General features: G+C 37.5%; 1 protein-coding gene across 5 annotated transcripts in view; it reads right to left on the bottom strand.

Annotated features, from left to right (window-relative positions):
- CTNND2 (catenin delta 2) overlaps positions 1–26,118 on the bottom strand; it is an 828,740-nt gene that overhangs the window by 535,644 nt on the left and 266,978 nt on the right. Inside the window, exon 1 of one of the 5 annotated variants that reach the window (XM_036020264.1) lies at positions 19,490–19,794. The exons of the other annotated variants lie outside the window; for them this stretch is intronic. The gene's annotated coding sequence lies outside the window, so the exon portion shown is untranslated. Of the gene's footprint in view, positions 1–19,489; positions 19,795–26,118 lie in introns of those variants that run through there. 5 annotated transcript variants of the gene reach the window in all.

Raw genomic sequence — 26,118 nt, 5'->3', positions numbered from 1 at the left:
GGAAAGAATTTGACATAGTTGAGTCTTGTATTTATTTGTTGGAGGCAACAGAACTGCACTTAGTGTAGGGCTAATTACACTGCCCAGGCAGAACCTTCAGAGTGCTCTACTCCATGCCCCATGCATTATGGGGTGTCCCTGCTGGGCTGGTGGGTGTAGACACAGATCCTGGTCCTGGTGTGAGCACCAGGTGCTATTTCCTCCCATTCTTTCAGGTGGTTCTTTCCCTGCTCCTCAGTGGCTTCCTTACACACATGGGCTACTCAGTTCTCTACTGAATAGGAGAAGGTGATCTTTGCAGTTCCCAGGGGTTATCTGCTTGAGTAGCAATATCCTTTCTTCTATTTTGTCCTACAAATCCCAGCCACCTTTTAACTTCCTAGACTCTCGGTGCTGTCTTCCAAACTCATGGAGTGGTCTGTGCTCTGTCTGAATCCCCCGTCCATACCATCGTGAGGAAACTCTCTCACTGCTGTGAGCTGGGGCAACCACAGGGCTCATTTTGTTTGCTTCATTAGGAAGCACCATCCTTCATTGCCTACAATTCAGTGTCTTGCAAACTGATGTTGCATTCATATTTTTTGTCTGTATGTTTTTTGTTGTTTTTTTTCAGGTAGAAGGTATTTCCAAATCCTGTTACTATATCTTTAATGAAAGCTGGAAGGTTTTTAAAAAATAAGTTTTTCCCCTCTACTTGATTTTTAAATGCATATTTTCCACCGCATTTAAAAATTCACACCAAACAAATGAGTAACCCGCTAAGTACTCACGTTTTCACATTTAAGAAAAAACATTGTTCACTATACAGTATTACGAATAGAGGCTACCTTTGGGTTGTTACTTTTATTTGCCTGATGACTTTTTAATTGAATTGACATTTTCTTTATTAGGGAAACTGAACTAATGTGTTGTCTTTTTAGAATGCCCATTCAATAAATGCTTACTTTGTCATTGTGTATATGAAACAAGCAAGTAATTAAGTGAATTATCCCTCTGTGCTTCACTAAGGAGTACACATAAATGTCAAGGTCCTTAAGGAGCAAGTAAGTTTCTCTTCTTCATCTGAAATCCTCTATTTTATTAATATAATAACACAAGACATAAAGTCAGAGGCTAAAATGTATATTGAGTGCTGACTATCAAGTGCCTAATTACTAGGATAGTATACAAGGCAGAAACTTTTCCTGATGGGTTGCTACTGTTTCTAGACTCTTGAGTGGTACTGGCACACAGTAGGTGCTTAATCAATATCTGTTAAATAAGTGTATGTGCACTGAACTAAGTACTTTGCACGTATTACCTTGTAAACATCTTAAAAACTCTATTACCTAGGTTCTATTTTTTTCTCACTTTACAAAATATGTTAGGGTACTTAAGGTGGAAGGATTAGCCTTGGCCAGGAAAGATTCTTCCCAAGCAGAAAAGGGAATAGATAAAAAATGGTGTTTTAGGAGATCTGGACATAGAGAAGGGGGACATTGAAGGAACGAATTCTTTGTGGATGCACTAAATATTCCTATTACTTTCAATTCTTTCTAGAGACAATAGCAGTTCAGTAATGTAGAGGCCATATGATGCCAATATATACTATGAAATTCATTAGGATTCATATTACAATAATTAAAAATAAACTCTAGAGTCCAGGTTCTGAAATGACTTACTACACTGTCACTCATATTATAGTTATTTCCTACCTCACCCCAACCCAGGGGCCTCAGGCTCATAGGGAGGACTTTTGCTACATCATATAGTTGGAATCCTGGTATGATATTATGGTTGGAACTGAAAACTGACCTTAGACTTGGGAACCAAAGAGCTGGAACTGTGGTTCTCACACCTGGGACACTCCTGTGGCCTAAGGGCATCCATAGCATCATCAGGGGCATTGCTGCAACAGGAAATTAGCTTCTGTCCCACAAGAGATACTTAAACTGTGGGGTGGGTTGAGAGAGGACAATTCTCCAGTGTTAACTCAGTGGGATGTTTGGAGAAAGAGAAGACCTTCCAGGGCTGAATAATTTCTTGGATTTCTTATTTGGTAAAATTGTTAAGTGAATAGATGGTATTAAATTAAGTTGTTGAAGCTGAGACTTTAAAAAAATGATGAGAAGAAGAGTGAAGAAAGATATTTGAATGTTATCTGGATTTGGAAGGTAGATGGGAAAAGAGAAGCTGGCAAAATAAATAAAAGAATAATTATGTGGCCAAAGACCACCAGTATGACTTTCTCCTGGGCAGTGGGGAAGCAGTGACTCAAATCAAACTATAACAAGTGATGGATACCTAAAACACAGGAAACAAAAGCAGAATAGACAACTAGGACTACCCAAAACTAAAAAGCTTCCTTTCCTTTCAGCAAAGGAAACAGCCAACAGAGTGAAAAGGCAACAATGAAATGGGAGAAAAATATTTAAAGTGGTTAATTTCTAAAATATGTAAAAAACTCATACAACTCAATAGTAAACAACAACAAAAAATGGGCAAAGTAGTTGTATATGCATTTCTACAAAAAAGACACAAATGGACAACAGGTGTATAAAAAAATAGCTTGACATCACTAAGCATCAGGGAAATACACATCAAAACCACAATGAAATATCACCTCTCACCTGCTAGGGTGGCTATCATCCTAGCACAAAAAAATAACAAGTTTGACAAGATGTGAAGAAACTGAAACCCTTGTGCAGTGTTGGTGGAGATGTCAAATAATGCAGCCACTAATGAAATTGTGTCTATGTAAAATTAAAAATAAAATTACTATATGACTTAGTAATCCCACTTCTGGTTGCATGTCCAAACTAACTCATATCATATAGGTCTCTAACAAGTGGTTCATTGGTATTGTTATACTTCTAATTTCAAAGACATGTTTTCCCTCTATTTCTTTTAATTATCTAGTATTTATTTTATAGCTGTGAAATAATCTTTTCTCCCTCAGTAATGTTACCGTTGTCATGCTTCCTTCTCTCAGCACAGTTCCTCTTTTATAACAAATTTGTTTTAGAATTTATCTTTCACAGTACAGGCATTTTGAAATGTCTAAGTTCCCTAGCAACCTGCTTTTATTTCTGGGGGGATGGTAGGGGGAGAGAGCTGTCAGGCTCAGCATAAGTGGGGCTTGCTAGTGGTGCTCTTGCAGGGGGTCTAGTATGTGTGTGCATGCAACACTCCCAGAGAAGAGTCCTTCAAGCTCCAGGTATAATTGTAAACATTTAGCTTTGAGACCAGTTTGAAAACTGTGCCAAGTAGAGGCCAGGAGCAGGGAGAGGCTCAAAATTTAGTGAGCAAAATTTCATGTTTTCCCACTCTTGACTTTCAGTACTCCACTTTAAACATTCTTTCTTATGGTCCTGTAGTTGAGACTTTAATTTTATACCATCCAGAGACTAAACCTCTCATATTCCTCAATGTGGAGGAGTCCAGTCAACCAGTTGTGGGGGGTGGGGTGAGGAACTTGGGGTCAAACTGATATTGAATCAGTTCTAAGGTTTTTAAAAAATATGTAACATCTCTGGGTTTACTATCTTGAATTTGGATGACTTATATTTTATAATGTGATCGTTTAAAAAGCATTGTTGCTCACGGCATTTCAAATTTGGTGAAACATAGTTCCTTACTAGCCCATTCTCTAGGTTTATGGGGCTACCCCCTTTGACAAGTTTCATTGCTATTTTGGTGAGGCAGTAGGTGTTAATGTAAGGGTCCAATGTACCTTATTTGGAGGGTAGGTCATTTTCAAAAAGAACGTGGAAACCTCAGAGAAAGGAGTACATACCTGAGTGAGAGTGAACCTAAAATGCCCCCAGCCTCCGTTCCTCTGACGAACGCCTAGCTAGAATACTCTAACTTACACAGGTTGGTCCTCCTACTTTCTCTCCACGGAAAATCCTAACCCACATCAGGTTCTACGACCTTGGTTTTAGAAGCACCAACAGCAACACCATCACACCAGTTCTATGTATAATGAAAGAATGGAAGGTCATTTCTGCTATTATACCTCAGCAATGCCTTTAGGGAATCTGACATGGTGACTGTGCCTGTAGTACTGGAGCACATGACTGAGTGTTTATTAGAAAACGAACTAGAAAACGCTTTATTAGAAAATGAACTACCGTTGGCATCACCGTGTAAACACTGTCCTCAGGTGTTCTCCTGCCTGGGAGAAGATCAGAGTGCTCTGGCTGCTGGCTCCACAGAAAAGATGAAAGACCAGTTTTCCACTGTGGAGATGGAATTTGCTCCCCAGTGTCCCTCGTGTCCGCACTCATCAAGGGTTTAATCCTGGTGACCTTCTTTCTCACAATACCTTTTATCCTCATTTAACATGAATGAGTTGACTTCATAATCATGGACTCCTGGCAGTGGTAATTTCATATGACGGAGACACATGGTGAAGACAAATGTGAGGGAAGCCGGCACAGATGACAGGGTAATAATAGGAAGCCTTCAGCAAACTGTCCGACAAATCTGGAAAGCAGGAGCCATGATGTCAAGATGGAATGGAACAAATCAGTGTCAGCTGTGTAACTATGTAGACCTCGGTGCAGACGCAAAAACAATGGCAAAGAGCTGTCTGCGAAAGTTCACAGAACTGACAGACAAATGTTTTTAAAAACCACAGTGTCATCCCGGGTCACCTAGCAAGACACAGGATGACAGGAATCAGCACCCTGAAGCAAAATCATAGGCCCTTTCCAGAACAGTTTCAAAAGAATAAAAATATAACAAAACACCTCTTTCTGACCCAGTCCTTCAAGTTATAGGATTCCATCTGCTCTGTTCTGCCATTTTATCTTGCCAAATGTCTTGTTATCCAAATAAAATGTTTCCCATAGTTTATTTAATTCATCTAAATGAAATAAAGACTCTATGAAATAAAATGGGCAACATTTCCTGGTAGCTTAGGATGATGCAAAAACCTATTAAGTTCGATAAAAAAAAATTAGCAATACCATTATATTAGTGATTCTTAACTACATTATGATAATCTCTCAAAATTATTTTAATTCCTGGTACATAACTCAGAATGAAATTTGATAGGGAATTGGGGGCCTGATTGGGGCATTATGAAAAAAGTTCTACTTATGATGTTTATGCCCATACCTGCTTGGGAATGGCCATTTATACAAGAACACATAATAATGGTAATTAACATTTTAAGAACTTACTTTGTATGTATCATACTCTTCTGAATGCTTTATATGCATTAACTTACTCATTCTTTTCACTGATCCAATGAGGTTGGCATTTTATTGTCTGAGATATCTCAAATTTTAAGAGTTTAAGTAGCTTCCCCAAAATATTAGCTGGGACTAAAACTAGGAAGTCTAACTCAAACTAACTGTTCAGAACCCCATTGCCTCAAAACTCTAGGACTATTTAATCCCATTGTTTTAAGAGATGCCACAGAACCAGGAATATTACAGCTAAATAATAACATAAATTTCCTTAGTAAGGAACGACTACAGCTTACCATTTCACACATTCTTATTTTAGTTTTCCTTGACTTCCTATAAATACAACACTGGAATTATTATGTCCAGCCATAGGCATAATTATACTCATCATACGGTTCAAGTTCACATGAAATCCCTTTGTGCTAATGATCCTTACCTTTAAGGGCCACAGCCAAACTCAGGCATACGCAATGAAAGTGATGAGGATGGTGGGGCGCTATGCTCCAACATCCAATATGGTAAGCATTTACATAATAAGCCATTTGGAAAGAGGAAATACCAAAACTCAAGGGTCATAAAATCCACGAAAAATACATTTGCAGACTCAATTGTAGTCCTGGCTGGTGTGGCTCAGTGGATTGTGTGCCGACCTGTGAATCAAAGAGTCTCTGGTTTGATTCCTGGTCTAAGTAACGTACCTGGATTGCAGGCCAGGTTCCCAGTGGCGGGTGTGTGAGAGGCAACTACACATTGATGTTTCTCTCCCTCTCTTTCTCTCTCCCTTTCCCTCTGTCTAAATAAATAAAATCTTAAAAAAAAACAAAACTCAGTTGTAAAGGTGACATTTTCCTATACTTTTATGTATATATCATTTGCATGGCAGGATGATCACTTTCCCCTCTTATCATCTTCCCACATAAAGTTTTTGCTAATGCATTTTACTGGTAACTCTTTGGGAGCTGAGCATCTACCAGTATTTCAGGACTAGATGTATCAAATCTCTTCAGGGTCCTCTAAATTCCCAGATTGTTCTCTCATCAGATCCTTGGAAATCAAAATTATTCCCCAACATAATTGTGGCATTTCTGCTCAATTGCTGCTCTTCTGATATTACTGCTCTTCAGTACTACAATATCAAATTTCTATGGTACATAAATGAAACAAAAAAGGAATACCACCTTTTCACTAACTGAAACCATAGGTGGAGATTGAGCCATCCATGCTTACTTGCCTGGTAGCAAATCACAAGGCACAATTCATTTTGGATTTGTTATGTTTGATTCCAAGGCAAGAACAACACCACCTTTTTCATCCAAACCTGCAGTTCCCACCACATACTAAGTGCCAAATAAACATTTTTGGAATGAATGAATAAAATAACAGTAGGGCAACAGATATTAAGCACAAAGCATTCTGTACGGTGCTGAATGTCAGAGAGAAAAGACATGGTACAAAGTTAGTTCAGGAATGAATCTTGAGATGGTTAATTTTATGTGTCAACCTTGACTGGGCTAAGGGACACTCAGAGAGGTGGTAAAAACATTATTTCTCACTGTGTCCCTGAGATTGTCTCAGGAAGAGTTTAGCATTTGAGTCAGTAGACTGAGTAAAGAAGTTCATCCTCAACAATGCAGGTGGGCATCATCCAATTCCTTGAGGGCCTGAATAGAGGAAAAGATGGTGGTAACACAAATTGCTCTCCCTGCTTGAGCTAAGACATCCATCTTGTCCTGCCACTAGGCATCCATACTCATTGTTCTCTGTGCCTTCAAATTTGGACCAAGACTTACACTATTGATTCTCCCAGTTCTCAGGTCTTTGTGTTTGGTGTGGAACTACACCAGCAGCCTTTCTGGGCCTCTAGCTTACAGATGACAGATTGTAGGCCTTCTCACCCTCCATAACTGTCTGATACGATCCCACACAATAAATCTCTTTCTATAGATCTCTATATATACTCTCATTTCTTTTTCTCTGGAGAACCCTGACTAATACAGATCTTGTTGATAGTATTTAATGGTAGTAAATGAGTGAAAATCTGTGGGCCATTAATCAGAATACAAAGTAAAATGCAAAACTGGGCTAAGAGAGACATAAATGAATTTAAAGATAACATCAAGTTAGGGACGACAGAATGGGGTGGGAAGAAGGAAGAAATCAGACACAATGGCACATGCAGAAGGAAGCATCTGAGACATACAATGAGAGTGTACTATTTGACCATGTGAATGGGTGGAGAAAAGCACTACAGATGGAAGAAACAGCATGAGTTAAGGCACTGAAGTAGGCAAATACAGAATGTTTGCATGTGTTGTTTTACAGAGTAATTAGAGTTCAATTTGATTGGAGTGTAGAGCCAGATTGAATAACAGGCAAATTAGATTGGAAGTTTTTACTTAAGTAAAAGGTTACTATTTAACGATGATCTTATTTTCCTCAGTTATTGAATGTGATGCATCATCTCATCTATTTCTATCCTCAAAGTAAGAAACCCTTTGAAATTTTGTCATTTGTTTTATTGACAAGAAAACAGTTAATAAAACTTAACTGTTTTTTGACATTTGAAGGTCAACAGTGTTAACATGGGTCCTGTACCACAGTATGAAGATACGGCGTGACAAGGATATTCATTTGCCTGTCCCTCAATGTCCTTGTCAACTGCAGAGCTTTTCATAATTTGGTGAACAGAGTCAAGTTTTCTGGCACTGTGGACACAGACAGCTATCAGCTCTTACAACCAAAGAAATAGTCTCATTACTCGTCTGCTTCTTTTATATGGTTGACATTCCTTTCTGTTTGTGTGTGTGTGTGTGTGTGTGTGTGTCCGTGTGCGTGAGTATTTGTCTTTCAGAGCTCCCCTTTCTCATTGCCTCCAGAGAACTTTTTAATTGCTACTGTCACATCTACTCTTGAGGAACCTGAGATTACCACAGGGTTGATCTCAGAGTATATAATGTTATATAAGAGTATAATGGTTTTGCTACTTGTATAATAACAGCTGTATTGCTACTGTGTGTTATCTTCAAATGGCCCAATGGGAGATCTAGGATATAAAATATAATCCATTTGTGTAAAGAGGCGGAAACTGGTAATCAGAGAGGTTATATGAATAATTCAAGATTACTCAGCCAGTGGTACAGTAGAGACAATAACACAGCAAAGGCCATCCCAGTGACTTTCCTATTTGATACAATATATAAATGTGTTCACTCCTGTCAACTCCATTGTTTCATCTGTGAAATATATTTCCCCATTGCTTGGGTAGCTACATATTCAAAACATAAATATTCTTACATCAACTGTTATAAATCCAAATAGGACAACAGGATTTGATTCCACTTTTCATTTCTTATAACATTACACATTCAATTAAAAAATGCAGTCTTCACAAAAATAGCTTCATGATTTAACATTTCAGAGGATCTGTTCTTAGACCAACTTCAAAAGACTGAATTAGAACCAACCTTCAAACTGCTAAGGTGTTAGTTTCCTTTCTTTTTATTTATTTTTTTCCTTTTTGAAATCTCTTTGCTGGGAATGAATTACATACAGCTTAAGAAGGCATATATCCATATTTGCATCCTGATAATCACTCAAGAACTTGTTGGAATGTAGCACTGATGAATGTACCACTGCGGAAAGAGCTTCTGCATGTTGAAGCAAAATGAACTGTGACCAACAAATTGCTTCTATTGTCGTCATCCTTCTACATCTTCTCCCCGATACATAGAAGTGTCTTAATGGATGTGCATTATCAAGTTTGCAGGCTTATTTTCACTCATAAAGAACAGTGTACCAGATGTTCCTGGTGCATTGAATTTGTCACACTGTAGACAAGCTAATATCATTATGTGAGACCACAGGGGAAAAAATAAAAGATTCACATTTAATCCATATTAACTACCAGGAGACCCATCAAGGCAGTTGGGCTAGCTCTAGATACAGCAGCTTCTAGCAAATTAGCAGCCCATAACAACTTAGTTATAATGAGCTCCAAGATCTTACACCATAAGCTCAACTCCATTAAAGTGAATTCTAGTGCATGAATTCATGTGCAGAGTATAACCTTAACATCTGTCTATGCTTAGCCAATATTTTGTTTATGCCTTCTTGGGAGCAACCGAATTATCCTCATGTCCCATGAAATGAGGGACTGTGCTTTTCATCAGCTGCAGTTTTACCTGATAGAGAGGGCAGAGCTGATCGGCAGCAGCCCCTCTGGCTTGCAGAGCCAGGCAGCAAGCTGCCCAGGCTCCCAGCAGCTGTTTTGTACACACTAGGCCTATTTTCTCCCACACAATTTCCCTTTGCTATTCCAGTGAGAAAAGCAATAATCTAATCAGAAATTAAATAATCAACAAGACATGCATAACTGATAAATATTGTAGAACTTGCATTTAAGCTAAATGACTTACATTGTATACTACTAAACTCAGCATAGCACACCTTTCTATTTTACTACACTTAGGCCATTTTCCCCTATAAAACAAAGTCCTCCTTCTCTTCCCATGGTGGAGTGCATACCGTAGAGATTCAGAAAATAATGCTATTAATAGCATCACTATTATAATTATTATTTCTGTTTTATATATGAGGAAACAGAGGAATAGATTAACCATGGTTAACTGGTTGCTAAGTTAAAGGAACAGACATTCAATATGCAATTTAAGGTTATTTCCATGGAGTTTTAGGAATAGAATGAATAAATATTTATGTGAATAATTTAACTTTTCTATTCTTGTTCTATACCTTAAACAACAGGTACACATACACATGAACCACTTGGCAGTGTTTACTCAATCAAAACCCCTCCTCTTATCTCTAGAAACCTTAGCATGCAGAAAAATGGGTGCTGTCAATATCGTGATTATGCAGGGTCTGGCACAAATAACACACACTTTTTATTACAAAATCATAAGCATGTAATCATGTAACATAGCAATATCACACTCAAGTACACCATATGACATTTTAGGTGAAATGTTCAAATAAAAAGTATAAATTATGACACCCATATTATTACCCTGTCAACTACACTTAGGCAGGTATAACTTCCTCCAGACCCTGCATTTCCAGATTTTACACATACAAATTATATCTAGTTCTAATCACTCTGGTTATAATGCCCCAAATCATGCAATTTCATATGTAGATGGGATCTGGAAGGTCATTTAGTTCATCATCCATCCTTCCTGGAGATTCCACCTCTCTGACAGTCCTGCCTGAAAGCTACTGGGACAGCCACCAAATGCAGATGCACACCATTTCATAGGAGGGTCATTTTGGTTGTTAAAACCATAATAAGCTTTCTTATAAAAATCTTATAATTCTGGCTCTGACTTCTGTTATAGGTTTGCCTTCTGATCAACAAAAGCACTATAACGATGTTTTCAATGATTAAATACACCACCCAGTATTTGAAATCACATCTTCTTTTTTGTGATTTCAACAGGGGCAGTTAAGAGGTCTCAGCACTGTGTTCAGGGGTGTCTCCTCATTCTGGCCACACCTCTGCATCACCTCGCATTTGTTGATGTCCCCCACCCAAATCTGAATTCAAAATACCCAACATTTCACACACTATTCTGAACACAGCCTGAAAAGCGACAAGTACTTCAGCATGACTTGTAGCATTGAAACTGCACTTCTGTTAAAGCAATCTTTGATTGGATTTTCTTTCTTAACCTTGTCCAATAGTTAACTTAAATTCAAGTAAACCTCTGCCACCTTTTCCCTGAACTTCTGCCAAACCATACATCTACACACGATATACACTTGCAGTTGATGCCTTTGAACATATGGACAAGGCTGGACATAGTTCTCAAATTTTTAACTTTTTATTTTTAACTTCATATTTTTCAGCATTATAGGTTTTTCTTGGAACCTAAACCTTTGCCACACACATATAATTGTCTTAACTTTGGTTAGTCTGTGAATTCTATAAGCCTACTTTGAAGACATTAGCTTAAATCTTTGTAGTTTTATTTATTTTTTATTAAACTTAGTGGGGTGACATTGGTTAATAAAATTGTATAGGTTTCCCCTGGCTGGTGTAGCTCAGTGGATTGAGCATGGGCCTGGGAACCAAAGGGTCATTGATTTGATTCCCAGTCAGGGCACATGCCTGAGTTGTGAGCCAGGTCCCCAGTAGGGGGTGTGCAAGAAGCAACCACACACTGATGTTTCTCTCACTCTCTTTCTCCTTCCCTTCTCCTTTCTCTAAAAATAAATAAATAAAATATTTAAAAACATTATATATGTTTCCCGTATATAATTCTATAATACATCATCTGTAAATTGTATTGTGTGTTTACCACTCCAAGGCAAGTTTTAAATAACAAGTGCCTAGCTCAATGCTTTTCTACCATAGACCCTTTTTCATGTTTATAACAACATGAACAGTGGATCAAAAGAGATGCATAAACACAGGCCAAGTACATGTCATCGGCATACAAAGATCAGCATAACCCTTGGCTTGTCGTCTATTAACTAGATGGAGTGCACCATGAAATGAGCATTGTCTTATTGGCCCCCTCTCTGGGGCAATAAGAGTGGCTGGTGCTTATTATGTACTCATTTTACAAACGATGAACAATCGTTTGTGATTATGCAATTGCCTTTATCAGTGACCCTTAAATCTGGCTATAATCAACACAGAGAGTCCCACGAGGACAGATGAGCAGGCTTAACAAGTATACCTATTTCACAGGTTTTGAATTCCAATTTGAATTTGTTACCATCCCTACACTGTGCTGAGCTGTGCAGCTCGGCAACAGTTATCTTTGTGGGGTACACGAGATGACCCGCTGGCGCAGGGGGAGTAATGTTTGATTTATGTTTACATTTACTGTTCTAACTATTAGAAATAAGATTTTCATTATATTTTCCAGAAGATAAATGTTGGTACAGTGGTATATTTATACCACGTGCAAATAAATGAGAACATAATGGATGTTCTTGCCAAAAAGATTGTTAGTGATTGAGAAGTGAAACTCGCAAAGGCTGGAGATCCCTGGATGGGAGGCCCACACAGGCTAGGCAAGGGACCTAGGTGAGATCCCACCTTAGCCAAACTGCTCTGCTCCAGAGCTAAACAGTGTACCCCTAACTTGCACTGGGAAGCCACTACTGAAGAAATAATAAAATCCTACTCATTTCATTTGGAAGGGATCACAGAGTTGAAGCCTTTAATTTTGCAGGTACAGAAACTGAGGTGCAGAGGGATTAAGTGACTATACTGAGCTGCTTTGAACCCCTTTGGGGACATCCAAGGGAAAAGAAAATGAAATGAAGTAAAGTTAATACCAGAGCTGGATCTGATTGCACTCCATTGCTCTTTCTGAAAACATATTACTCCAATAAGGAAACAAACAAAGAAGCAAATGAAAAGCCAAAAACAACAACAAAGAAAGACAAGAAAAAGAAGGTATTAGAAGGCAAGAGGCAAAAGTCACTTAACTACATCTTTTGGAACTGTCCATACATTGACCAAATTTCCAGTGACAGAATTAATCACGAGGAAGTAATACCAGCAGCAAACTTTCTAAACATTGTCTGTGTCCCTCAGTGCAGCATGGTCATCTTCTCACTGCAAGCCCCTTTACAATTCTGCCTTCCCCACTAATGAGCATCCACATTGTTCTGCTATGAATAACACAGTACCAAAAAATAAAGGTCTACAGCACAGGAACATCCACTCATCATCTTGATCTAGTAAAATGTTCTTCTATATATGAAAGAGGAAGTTACCATACATTTTATAAATGACATCACATTGCACCTGAACCACAATGTTAAGAATGTCTCTGAACTTATGGCGTGAAAGTTATGCACAAAGCATGTCCACATTTTCTTTATGTCCTACAACTGGACTGCACTGGGAACATATAAAACTAAGCCTCTGACCTGCTGGTCTTTCTTTTTTCCTGCTACACCACAGCTAAGGGGTCTTGTCCGTGCTTGCATAAATACACTAAGAATTTTGTTTCCAATAAAAATTCACATATCTCAAAGTTTCCCCAGCACCTCAATGCTATCTGTAAACAAAGGTGATAAGAAAGTTGTCTAGCTTCGAGAACATTGATAGTGATACATTTGTTGGATGTCACTAGAATGCATGTAGCCTCTATGTCACCATAGCATACTCTGCTCCTAGACTGGTGTTGTTTTGGAGAGGGAACAACAGTAATAACAGTCACTGATTTATTTTCTGGTCTTTACCATAACAATGGCTCCATGAAGGCCGCCATTACATCTCTTTATTCCTGGCTTTTAGAATGGAAATTGGGTAGGAGCTCAGTAAATTGTGATGTAGAAATAACTATGCTATACCATTTAATTTAAAATATCCTTATGAGATGCTTTGGAAATATTAGCATCCATAGACTTATTGGATAGGATGAAATGATGCGCAAGACAGAATGATAAAACAAGCACCACACCAGCTACAAATGAAAGCAGTGTGAAGAGAATGAAGAAATGAACTGAGGAATGGGGAGGATGTCGTAAAATCAGGTTTCAACCCAACTGTCTAGAATTCACCTCCTTAGCACCAAATGGCCCATCCTTGTATCCAGGCCAACAGTGCATTGATCTCCCTCTCTCTTTGCCTTATGAGTGCATGCACAAACACAGCATGGAAGAGAGTAGGCCTGGAATAATACAAGACTGAGATTAATTGCATGTCATTGACCCCTTTCATCTCATACCACCTTGAACCTGACATCTGCATGAGTCTCCAATGTGGCAGACAGGACTGCTCCAATCCCTATCCAGCTGGCAATTCTCTGCAGAGAACTCTCAGATCACCCTTGAACTTGTCCTTCTCCTTCTCCTTCACAGCCAGTGTCTGCATCTGTAAAATCACATAGTTGGTTTTCAAATGCTCATGGGTCTAGCAATCCTCTAGGGAATCCATTAAAAATGTTGATGTCCAACTGCAGCCTTTGAGACATGGAGAAGGTAGCTATATTTCTAACAGTTGCTCAAGCGAAGTTTTCCAAAATCTAAGTGAGATGGTTAAATGGGGCAGTGCCTGTGATTAGAAGGCTGAAAGTGAGTGAGCTGCAGAGTTAAGCAGACATGGATTCTTAATCTTGCACTAATTTATTTCTGTAACCTTAGTCATACCACCTAATGAAATAATTACTCAGCTTAATGTTTCTCAGCTACTGTACAAAGGTAATGTCTAACATATAGAACTTTGTTAAGACTCAATGAGATTATTTAAGTAAATAATCAGGATGATACTATATCTGCTCAATAAGTGTATCAATCATTATTTCAGAACAGTAACAAAAAAGGGTCAGAAGTTTTTAAATGAAAAATGTAGTTTCTATTTAATTCCATATGCCCTACATTGAAAATGTATAACATTTGGCCAAACTGTTTGCATTCAAATTGTTAAATATGTGATGGAATGTGCTGGGGCCTGTAAGCTAACATCGGGCCAGCTCCCTGCACTGAACACCAACCAGCAAACAACAGCAGGGCAAAAAACACCAACAAACCCCAGGCCTGTGAGTAGGCAGACAGACCCACAGCTGAGTCAAAGTTTCCCACTTGAAGGCCACTGAATTTATGGTTTCAAATTTTTGGCAGAAGCGCTCCATGATAATGTGGGTTCAATTAATCCCCAGCCTGGGCACCTACATTTGATTACCTTTAACATTTCAATGCTGAATATAGTATCCCTCCCAGAAACTGTATTAATGCTGATGCAAATGACGAGAAATAGGTTCAGAAGAGCATGAGGGCTTGCAATGAGCTCAAGCAGCTGAAATTCATGACGAATGGACATGTGAACAATGGGAAGGCTGTGCAATAAGTGATCGTTTTCAGAGTTGCTCTCATTGGAGAAGTGCACGTGCAAATTGACACTGTAAGTAAAATTGTGGTGGAGGCTGATGGGAGGCAGAAAGGCTCTAATGATCTTTCACCTTCACACTGAAACAGACAATTCGCCAACAGAGAGGATTACTTTTCCTTCTTAAAGAACAACCTAGTGCCATTGGAAGCTGCAGACTAACTCCATACTTTTGTTCCTAGGAGAAGTGACCCTTACAGCTTTGAAAAAATTTATACATGTCACTATGTAGTTCTCTACATAATAGTATTTATTAAACTCCTAAAGCTGGCAGAGTTTATTTTTATTATTTTTATTTTTTATTTGTTTTCCATCTTGCTGAAAAACATTTGTTTTTATTTATTATTTTATTCTTTATTTTATGTCTTCCTTTTTTATTGAATTTATTGGGGTGACACTGGTTAACAAAATTATACAGGTTACAGGAGCACATTTACACAATAGATCATCTATATTGTGTAATTTACCATCCCAAATGAAGTCTCCTTCCAACACCATTTCTCCCCATACACTCTCCTCCACCTCCTTTTCAAAACTATGTGCTCAGTTTAATGAAACTTGTCAAATATAGGATGAACTTAATGGGATAGAGGCCAGTGATCAGATTCCCAGGTAAGTAGGCATTAGATATAACCAAAGTATAGGAGATACCCCATGGACATGACTAATATTTGTCAGTAATTCCTAGGATCCTAAGAATGTGTTTTGTTTTTTCAGATGAAATTTAACAGAACTGCTTACTGAATATGATCACATAAATAATCTAAGCATTGAATAATTTGTATCATGATATCAGGCATTGAAAAACTACAGAAACACATAATGTTTTAGAGATTGGACATACTTTTTAATGTAATTTTTATATAAAATACTTCAAAGGATATGCAGATAAGTCATAAAGTCTTAGGGAGAGCCAGGGTACTACAGTAACAGGCACACCTTTTGTGGTGGAGGCAATAGTCAGCTACAGAAGCTGAAGCATTGCTCAAGATTCTATAGCCAGGGAGTGATAAGAGGGGGTCAGATGCTGGGTCTTCTCCCTAAGAGTTCATCTGTTGTCACCTATCGTGCCACAGAAAGGAAATTCTCAACTCCTGTTCTGTGATGATACGGGTGACTGAGCTAAGAGTGTTGGCATATAAGCAAGAATAAACCTGCTACTTGTATTTCACCAAAAAAGTCAGGCAAAAATCCCTGCCCTCGTGGAGTTTACATTTTAGTGGAGTAAACAGATGTTAAACAAAGTGGACCGATGATTAGTGAGAGCACCATCTGAAGTAAAAGCAATGGAGGAAAATAATGCAGAAAAAGAAGGTGAGAGAGGGAATTAAAGTAGGATTACCAAGAATAAACTGATTGACAAGGTGGCATGTGAGCCAAGAGCAGAAGGAAATGCACAGTAAAATGAGAGCAAACTCACAATTACTAACAACCACACCTAAAACAAAAACAAAAACAAACTAAGCAAACAACTAGAACAGGAACAGAACCACAAAAATGGAGATCACATGGAGGGTTAGCAACAGGAGAGTGGGAGGAGGAGAGAGGGGGAAAAGGTACAGGGAATAAGTAGCATAGATGGTAGGTAGAAAATAGACAGGGGAAGGGTAAGAATAGTATGGGAAATGTAGAAGCTAAAGAACTTATAAGTATGACACATGGACATGAACTAAAGGGGGGAATGTGGGTGGGAGAGGGTGTGCAGGGTGGAGGGGAATGAAGGGGGAAATGGGACAACTGTAATAACATAATCAATAAAGTATATTTTAAAAACAACAAAAAAGAAGGAAATGAAGGAGAAGCGTGTGTATTATCTGGGTTGGGCTTGGGGAAGGTCAGGTAGTGTTTCAAGCATATGCAAACGGCAAATGCAAAGGCCCTATGCTGGGATCACGTTCTAGAAGCAAGGAGTTTTTATGCTGGAGCAAAGGGAACAAGGGGAAAGGAAGACTCTTGGAGATGTGGGATAGACACGGCTTCAGATCACAAAAGGCCTTGTATGCGCTTTGACTTTTACTCTGCATAAAGTGGTAACAAGACAGCATTTACATTTTCATAGGACTTCCCTGGCTACCACAGGGAAATAATCTTTACAGTGATTCATTAATAGTTATTTCATGCACGTCACTTAACATTTCTTCATCTCAGGTTGGGAGGAGCAGATAAATGTATTTTAATGCACTGTATAAACTATAGCATGCTCTCCTGGGCCATAACTCCATTACAGCAATTTTACTACATTACAGTTACTAGTTCTCATGTCTGAATTCCCACCAGATTTTTCAGTTCTTGGACTTTAGGGAATATCTCTTTCCATTTTTGTACACAGTAACTCATACAATGTTTAGCCCATAGGAGGGACTCAACAAAAATTGCTGAATATAAGGTATTACAAAATACACGAATTATAAAACTATAAAACAGAACCCTAAAACAGAATTTCCATGTTAGTAAGCTATATGCAAAAAACACAAACACAAATCTTTGTCCCTAACCCATGCCAACTAGAACTTTTGGTTAGACGTTTTAGCTATAATTCTGCAACTTGGCAATGTGATCAACAGAGTTGAACCCAATCTGAGATTGCCTGGGTAAATATACTTTTTTAAACAATTGAAACTATTTTTCTTAATTGTGTGCATAAAACATGAGTAAAATAGCTCAGAGAGGATTTTGCAACAAGGCATTTGGAAATCCATAGAATGTATATTTAAGTCAAATTTTGCTTGACTCTCTGCTTTTGTTGTGGAATATAACTTGCAGAACCTTTGGGTATATCCACACGATATACATATCAAGACTTTTAAAAACCCTTGAAAATAGCTTAAATTTTCTTCCCATATAAAATATAAATTTTATGTCTGGCAATGTGGGAGTAATAGGCCATTTGGTTAGTTAACTTTTTATTTAAAAAAACTATGTGGATCACATGCATGATAACATACCCTATAGTTTGAAGATTTAATGTATCTTAAACACTGATGTTACACAAAGTGTGAGTGTGAGGCACTAGATTTCTAAAGTGAAGCTCCACTTTCGTTCACCTTTGTATTTTGGCAGTACTATTAAACAACAGTCAGTGCATGAGTAACATTTTCAACGGTCAAAGTTTTCTTAATTCACTGTTCAATCTATATGTTCAGGCTTATTTTCATTCATTAAAAATGAAAAGGTCTCTGAGCCTTAATAGGATTAACATAAACTTATAATTTTTAATTAATTGAAATGAAATATTTACTTAAAAGTACCCCTAGAACATGAGTGATCTTTTGTTAGTATCTTTAGAATAAATCATATCCACACTAGGCAATTAACATACTAAAACATGGTCATTATTTATATTTAGTACATGATTTTCAGAGTCATTCAAATTTCTAATAATACTAATCAAGTAGGAAATTTATCTTGTGATTCTCATAATTCAGTTGAAAAGTATTCTCTGCTATTTACCATCCATTTGGAAATACTCAAAAGAAAAAACCTAAAGACTTTCCAGAAATTGCATATTATCTACAATCCTCCAATGTACGCCTATCGCCTATCTTACAAATATAAACAATAAATATACAATTCCCACAGACTGTCATCTTCAAATCACCAGCTTTCTGAATCAATTTTTTAAAATCTGTCGAGCATCACAAATATTGTGAATTCTAGTGGTGACACAGTTGATATTATGAAGCCATAAATTTTGATCAATTATTCTCTCAATGAGTTATTTGAATAAAAGCAATCTAGAAAAACTTGTATGGTAAAGGTTTTCTATAATTATGGGATGTATACATCCCATTTACATCTGAATCATGTAGACTGATCAAAACATGTAATTACTGTATTCTATATCTAATATAAAGCTCATCATGGAAAACCAAATAATTTCTGTAAAAAAGGAAAGTTAATGCAACAAGTTAGCAGTCCAACATTGAATTTTTACTGTGACTACATAGTGATAGTGATCAGGGAATTTTTATGCATTTACTCTCTGAACAATTTCTTTCTTGATGAGATTAATCATTTAATTGTGGACCAAATGAGAAAAAAGGCCCACAGTTTCCAAGTCATCTTTTAATTACTTAATACCCATGTAACTATAAATGGTTATTTACATGAATACCAACTTTCATAAAACCTACAGGATAGATCCACAAAACTAAGTTTTACTAAAAATAATTCTTAACCAGTCATAGCGGTCAGTTGATAGGAAATGGCACTTCGATCCTGACAACTGCTTTCTGTTTAATTCGGTTATTTGACATTTGCAGGTTTAACATGAACACCCCGAACAAACTGACAAGCGTGAGGCCAGTAATAAGTCCTACCCATGTTTTCTACACATGACACTCAAGCAGCAGTTTCAAAGCTTCAGTTAAAAACATCACAGAAACAATATTAATAATGAAAGAATGGAAAAAAAAGATACATTTAGTTTTCACATCTTCTCTTTTACCTTTGGGAACAAACGGTCCTTAAATACTTCAGAACTGTAGCCTAGGCAAGCAAGTCGACTAGTCACAAAGATGAGAGGTGACTTTTCCCCGCAGCAGGGGCAGAGTGGTGCGGGCGTCCCGGGCTTCTCCACCTGCTCCCCCCTCCCTGCGCCAGGGCTTCGCAGGTCCCCAGAAGAGCTAAAAAATCACGAACGGACTGGAAGAACAGCCTTGAAAAAGTCAGGATGCCAAACTACCCCAGTTTAATTTCTGCTTTCACTTGCACACAGTTTAAGAGAAAGCAAAGCAAGACGCATCAGAGATACCACAAGCCTAGTGGTTGCCTTCTTAAAAGAGAAAAGATTTGAGTGCAACCAGGCACAAAGGTCTCCATGGCAACAGTGAATTTAGACCCCCATTGGCATTATTTATGCAACATTTCTTCACAAAAGGACCCTCCCAGTAGCTTGCCTAGCAAATTCTAGTTTTCTAATCTTCCATTCCTTTGCCCTGAATTTGTATCTAGATCCTTCACTCTCTTAATCTCAACATAAAAAAAAGAAAAAAGAAAGAAATCCCACAGAATTATAAAATTTGTCTCAAACTGAATCTAGACTTTGTTTCCTTGAACTCAAAGGCAAGAGATAGATTCAAAATTGTTTGAAGTTCATATTCAAAACCAACTAGTTTTAATCTCAAAAACAGACAACGTGATAAATACCAGTTTATTAAAATTGTTTCAGGTTTTTTGAAATGACATTGTAATTCAAAAAAGGTATAAAATATGATAAAATGTAAGCAACTCAAAGGCTCACAGAAAAGAGAAATTGTCTAGATGCTGACTTTGAAGCTCAATGTTACACGCTTCTTCCCACCTCAGACAACCTATGAGTCTTTTACCTGATTCTCTCTCTTACCCATGACTTTCTAAAACAAATATCCAGCAAATTATTTTAGATGCTTTTTATTGAAGTGTGTACCAAATGTTCCCCAGATCCATGCTTCATAATTAGATGACCTGGGGCAAGTTATTTAAAACAGAGATAACCCTGCAAAGTAATTAGGTTATTGTAAGTATCAATAATACGATATCTTATCGAAGAAGTTTTTTCCTTATAATATTTAATGATGTTGAAAAGAAACATTACTAGTTCTAATTTGAAAGTGTCCTATTTAATATTAGTTCAAATAAGAATGAGGAAACTTTTAAAATTAGGTTTTGATTATGTTAAAACAATATGAGGTTTTATTAAAAGTTCGAATAGTACATACATTAAAAAGTAAAGGGTAGTTCTTTTTTTAAGATTTTATTTATTTATTTTTTAGAGAGTGGGGAAGGAGAAAGAGAGGGAGAGAAACATCAATTTGTGGTTGGCCCTCATGTGCCTTTAACTGGGGACCTGGCCACAACCCAGGCATGTGCCCTGTCTGGGAATCAAACCTGCAGCCCTTTGGTTTGCAGGCCTGTGCTCAATCCACTGAGCCACACCAGCCAGGGCTAACAAGTAAAGGGTAGTTCTTATTGCACACACTCCCAACACGAGTCCACCTCTCCTTTAATACAGTTGCATGTCTAGATTTCAATCTTGTACCTTGATCTCAGTCCTAATTGAGTCCATGTCATTTCTAAGGCAATTATGCAAGAAAGACACATGGGTGCCTACATTTCCTGTCAATGCATATTTGATAAGACTTTCTGTTGCCTGCAAGATAGGAAAATGGCCCTGTCCCATGACCCCAGGGCACTTTATTTACCTGCAATGGAGTGTTCACGGTGCCTCCAGAAACACAGCAGCCCACCCTCTTTTTCTCTGAGGACAACCCTGGGGTTGGATGACTCATGGCCCTACTTAGACAATTATACAGTATTTGTGAATAAATTTGTGAACCTTCTGACACTGAAAACTAGAGAATTAAAAAGCCACTATGATATTACTCCTTTAGAAAATTGCTTTCCAGGTGAGAACCACCATCACCCATATATTAGATCTGTTCTCTCTCATCTATATCTATTGCCTTCTTTTCTGTTGTTTTTGTCTTTTTCCCTCTCTTCTGTTTTACTTCCATGTAACAGTCCTCTTTATTTCTGCATTATCTATTCTTCTTCATGCTTCTGATTTTATTTCAGTGATTGCTTTATCTGTTCCTTTTTTCCCACGAGTATTGCCAGCTCATTGTTATTCCTTCGATGCCTCCTTTGTCTCTCTGATTCATCTTTTTTCATTATTTTGAATATCTCTAGGCTATAAAAAAGTATATGGCTAACTTCCTCTTAAGTTATTTGGGGGTAATTTTATTTTCTGGAGTTACACTGTCTCTGCCTTTTGCATATTATTGTTGTTCTATTTTCTCCTTTTTCTGATTTCTTTGTTTCTTACCTTTTTTTAAATATGTCAACTCACTGTCTTATAGTCAGACCCTTCAGTTATTTACTTTTGAATGATGACAACCCCATCTTGGCCTCACTGTTGCTTAATAACTGACTGAGGAAGAGAAGGGTGCTGAGTGTGAAGTGGAAACTAAAAATGCAGTTCTTGTACCACCCCCTCGACATTGCTTTCTCGTGTTGGAGCTTGTCCTCCAGGGGCCTCCTGTCTCCCCTGTGCCTTCTCTGGTCTTCAGAGCTCAGTGATGCAGCGAGGGGCTGGGAGTCATGGCCCTTCCCCCCTCCCTTCCTCTTTCCTGCCCTCCCACCCTCCTCCCTCCCTCCCTCCTTCTCCTCCTTCCATTTTTTTCTCCTTCCTTCTTTTTGTTTTAATAAAATCTGCATACTATATGATATCTGAAACATGATGTTCAAACTAGGTATACCTACTTTTTATAGTTTGTGTCTGATTCCATTCCTAGCATTATTGTAAATAAAAATGTATTTCTAATTTCTTATATTTTTGGTTTATTTTAGTGTTTCTAGCAAAGAAGCAGAATGAACAGAACATTGTGTGACATCCATAATAATAGTAGATATTAAACTCATAAGAGGCATAAATACACATTTTTCACCAAATTCAAGCCTTTAGTCATTCAAAAAACAATCTCTCCAAATAAGGCACAGAGAGGGATCCCTTCAATTTGATAATGCAAAAAAAAGCTACCTAAAACTACATTCAAAGTTAAATATTGAAAACTTCTCTTCAGATAGCAATATGTCATTCACTGCTATCAGCACATCTATTTAACATGCACTGATAAAGTGCAAACAAAAAGCCAATGTACAAAACTCAATTTCTTTTGTTTATCAGCAATGAAGAAATTAAAACAATAATATTTGTAAATATCATAGAAAAGCATCCAGGGCCTAGGAGTAATCTATGTGGGTGGTGTCAGACGTCCTCACCAGACACCACACAACACAACTGAAAGTAATGATGACCTAAATCACTGGAGAAATGCCATGCTTATGGGTTGGCAGGTGTAACATTATAAAGATTTCAATCTCCTTGGATTAACTGATAGATTTAACACAATTCCTGTCCCAAAAATGTATGTGAAAGTGTGAAGGACCAGGAAAAACAAGACTTAAATGGAAGAAACAAATCTGGAAGAATGAATTGATCTGATCAGAAAGCACATTACAAAGCTACAAAGAAGGCACAATTAAGACTGTGGTGTCCATGTAAGGAGAGACAAACAATGGAACAGGAGAAAATACAGACACCTAATTTATGCCTAGAAATATACCTCGTTTATGAGAGTCATGTGCACTGCCTCACATTGAGAAAGATCCCCTTTCACATGGATATCTAGATGGTAAAAAAGAAATGCACCTTGATTCCCAACTCAAAAAATACACAAAAATCAATTCCATATGGAATGCCAGTCTAGATAGGAAAGATTAAACAATCAAGCCTTCAGAATACATGTCTGACCCTAGAGTAGTGAATGCTTTCTTAAGGAAAACACAAACCATTAAGGGAATTTTCAAAAATTTACATTTGGCCATATTAAAAGTTGAGAAATTGAGAAAGTGAAGGGGCGCTAGTGGAAGAGAACATTCTCATTTTGTGTGTTGCGTGTGCTTGTGAGTCTGTATCATCTGTATCTTTATATTTTTACCAGCAAAAGCATGGGACATGGTAAATGTGCAAAAATGATAAACAACCCATAGAAAATAGATCAAAATATTTAAACAAGCACTTTGCAAAACAGGATATCTACTCAGCCAATAGATAAATACAAAGATGATCAGTTTCATTACTCATAATATGCAAATTTAAATCTCTCTGGGATGTCAATATATACCGATCAGAATGGTTTAAAAAAGAGTGAGTTAGGAGAAAAATGTCAAATATTAGCAAGTATTGGGTGTTATCAGGATTTTTATGAACTGTGTGTAGGAATGTACAATAGTAAAAGAATTTGGGTGTTTATCAATCTCTTTTAAAGCTCTTTATATGCACACCCTGTCTCAGCAATGCTCCTAGAAAAATACTGGACAGAAATGTGCATGTAAGCAGACCAGAAGAAATCTATCAGCAATGTTCATGTCAGCTGCAACTGGACACTACAGAAATTCCCAGTGATAACAATGGATATAGTATGGTTCATGTGCAAAATGAAAATCTATTCAGCAAAAAAATAAATAAATAAACCATTAACCAAATACAGTATTATGGCTGAGTCTTTACACACATAATCTTGAGTAAGCCATATACCTGATGAGGTATGCACTTTCTATATGTATGGTATACTTAAAAATAAAGTCATAAATTATTTGCAGTCCTAGATTTTTGGAAATCATAACAGACATGCATGAAAACAGAAACAGTATTTACCTATTAATGTTCCTGATTTAAAAATACATATCATTTTAACTTCAGAGGTTTTCAGCAATATCTATCTTTACCAGTACTGTTTTTTAAAAATAATGAATTTTTAGTTGTTATAAAAGTAGAACTAAAGGATGAAGAAATCACTCTCTGGTGTGGCATCATCAATTCTAAAACAGTTCATTATGTTGTGGTCCTTTGGACAAATAATCCAATTGATCAGGACAAAAAGTTAAAAAATAAGAAAAAAATGCATTTTAACGTACTGACCATTTTTATCTACTAACCGATAGCAAGGCAGAAGAACAAGTAGCACTAATATAGGAAAGCTTTAATATTTTACAATAAATAACTGACCATCTTTGATTTTCAAATCAGTTTAATGTGAAGAGTTTATTTCTGTTATTTCAATAAAACTTGATCTGTAGAAGCCATTTTTTAAAGACTTGACTTTCCTACAATCTTGGCTTTTCATTTTCTAAGAATCAGCATTCCAGTGTAAAACTCTCTAATTCTAACTTATTGCCCCTCCAGGCTCTAAGGTATAAAATTACAAATGATTGACAGACAAATTACTAAATCTGCCTTCCAAGGGGGCACGGTGAAGCTCCAGCGCAAAGATTCTTTTGCAATTAAATAGCTGCAAGGAGCAATATTTTCAGGGCCAGCTCAGCTTTTCATTTGTAGTCTGCAGTTATCTCTGCTGTCCACCGCCAGAATGGATTGTAGGATGTGGGAGAGGAAAGAAGAGGAGAAAAGCAAGAGGAAGGAAGTCAAACAAACAATGCTGGACTTTTGCCTCTGGCCCTGGTAGTGACAGCTCTTCAGATAAAACTGAAACCCCTGTGCTGCCTGCTGCTGCTAAACGCAGTGTAGTGTTGGATACACTCAGAAATAGGACACTTGATACTTAGAGGCTGCAAGTACATGACATTACACGTTAGCACTTATTCCTGAATCAGTGTAAATTTGAATCCTGTCACTAGGAGTGTAGGCTATACAAAACCCTATTAATAAAATATATCTGGGTTATCATTTGCCCTATCAGGCTATAAATTCTAATTTGGGACATTTTACACTGGGCAAGCCCCACACTTTCATTCACTCTATGCCTTAAACTACAGCCCATGCAATGATAGATTAAGAAAAGCAAAGGATTTCAGGGGGAGTGCTCTATCCGGCATGAAATTAATTTCACTGCACTCAAAGCACCCTCGGCTTCTGAAATAGGACGTGTAGCTGCCCATGCAGTAACAGTTCAGCAACCCCCTTGGCTTTCCCGATGTTGTAAATGATCAATCCGTGAAATTCATATGAATTTGTATTTTTGGTGTAAACAAAACTTGAAGGCAGGAATCCCCCATTATCAAATATGTGATTGCAATGACTGCAAGAGCGTGAATTTAGGACTTGATTCATAAAACGCATTAGTTAACCGAAGGCTGAAACACAGCTGCCCTATGCAACACCCCTAAAATGCCACAGTGTGCCAGTTTTCTATGAACACACACACACTTCCCAAATCATATGAAAGATAACGAATGCAGATCTGCCTGTTAAAACTCTCCCTCTCTCTCTCTCCCCCCTTCTCTCTCTCTTTCTCGTGCATACACACACTCATATGCCTTGGCAGAATGCAGAATTTTAAATTACAAAGAAGAGTTTACTTATGGCAGAACTCAGATGGAAAGTGTCTATCATATTTTACCCTTTTCTATATCTCAAGCCCATACTGAAGACACTATCTTCCGAGAAATTAACTCATTTTATCTGCCTGCTAAGAATATCACATCTTAATCTCACAGTATTTTTTAAAATCTCACAGTATTAAGAGAAGCATTTGTTTCCACTTTCTGCATAATTAGCTCACGTCTTTATTTGAT

The sequence above is a fragment of the Phyllostomus discolor genome, chromosome 3 (genome assembly GCF_004126475.2).
Source record: "Phyllostomus discolor isolate MPI-MPIP mPhyDis1 chromosome 3, mPhyDis1.pri.v3, whole genome shotgun sequence".
Classification (NCBI taxonomy): domain Eukaryota; kingdom Metazoa; phylum Chordata; class Mammalia; order Chiroptera; family Phyllostomidae; genus Phyllostomus; species Phyllostomus discolor.
The sequence above is the reverse complement of the archived record's forward strand: the minus strand, read 5'-3'. Positions and strand labels throughout refer to the sequence as shown.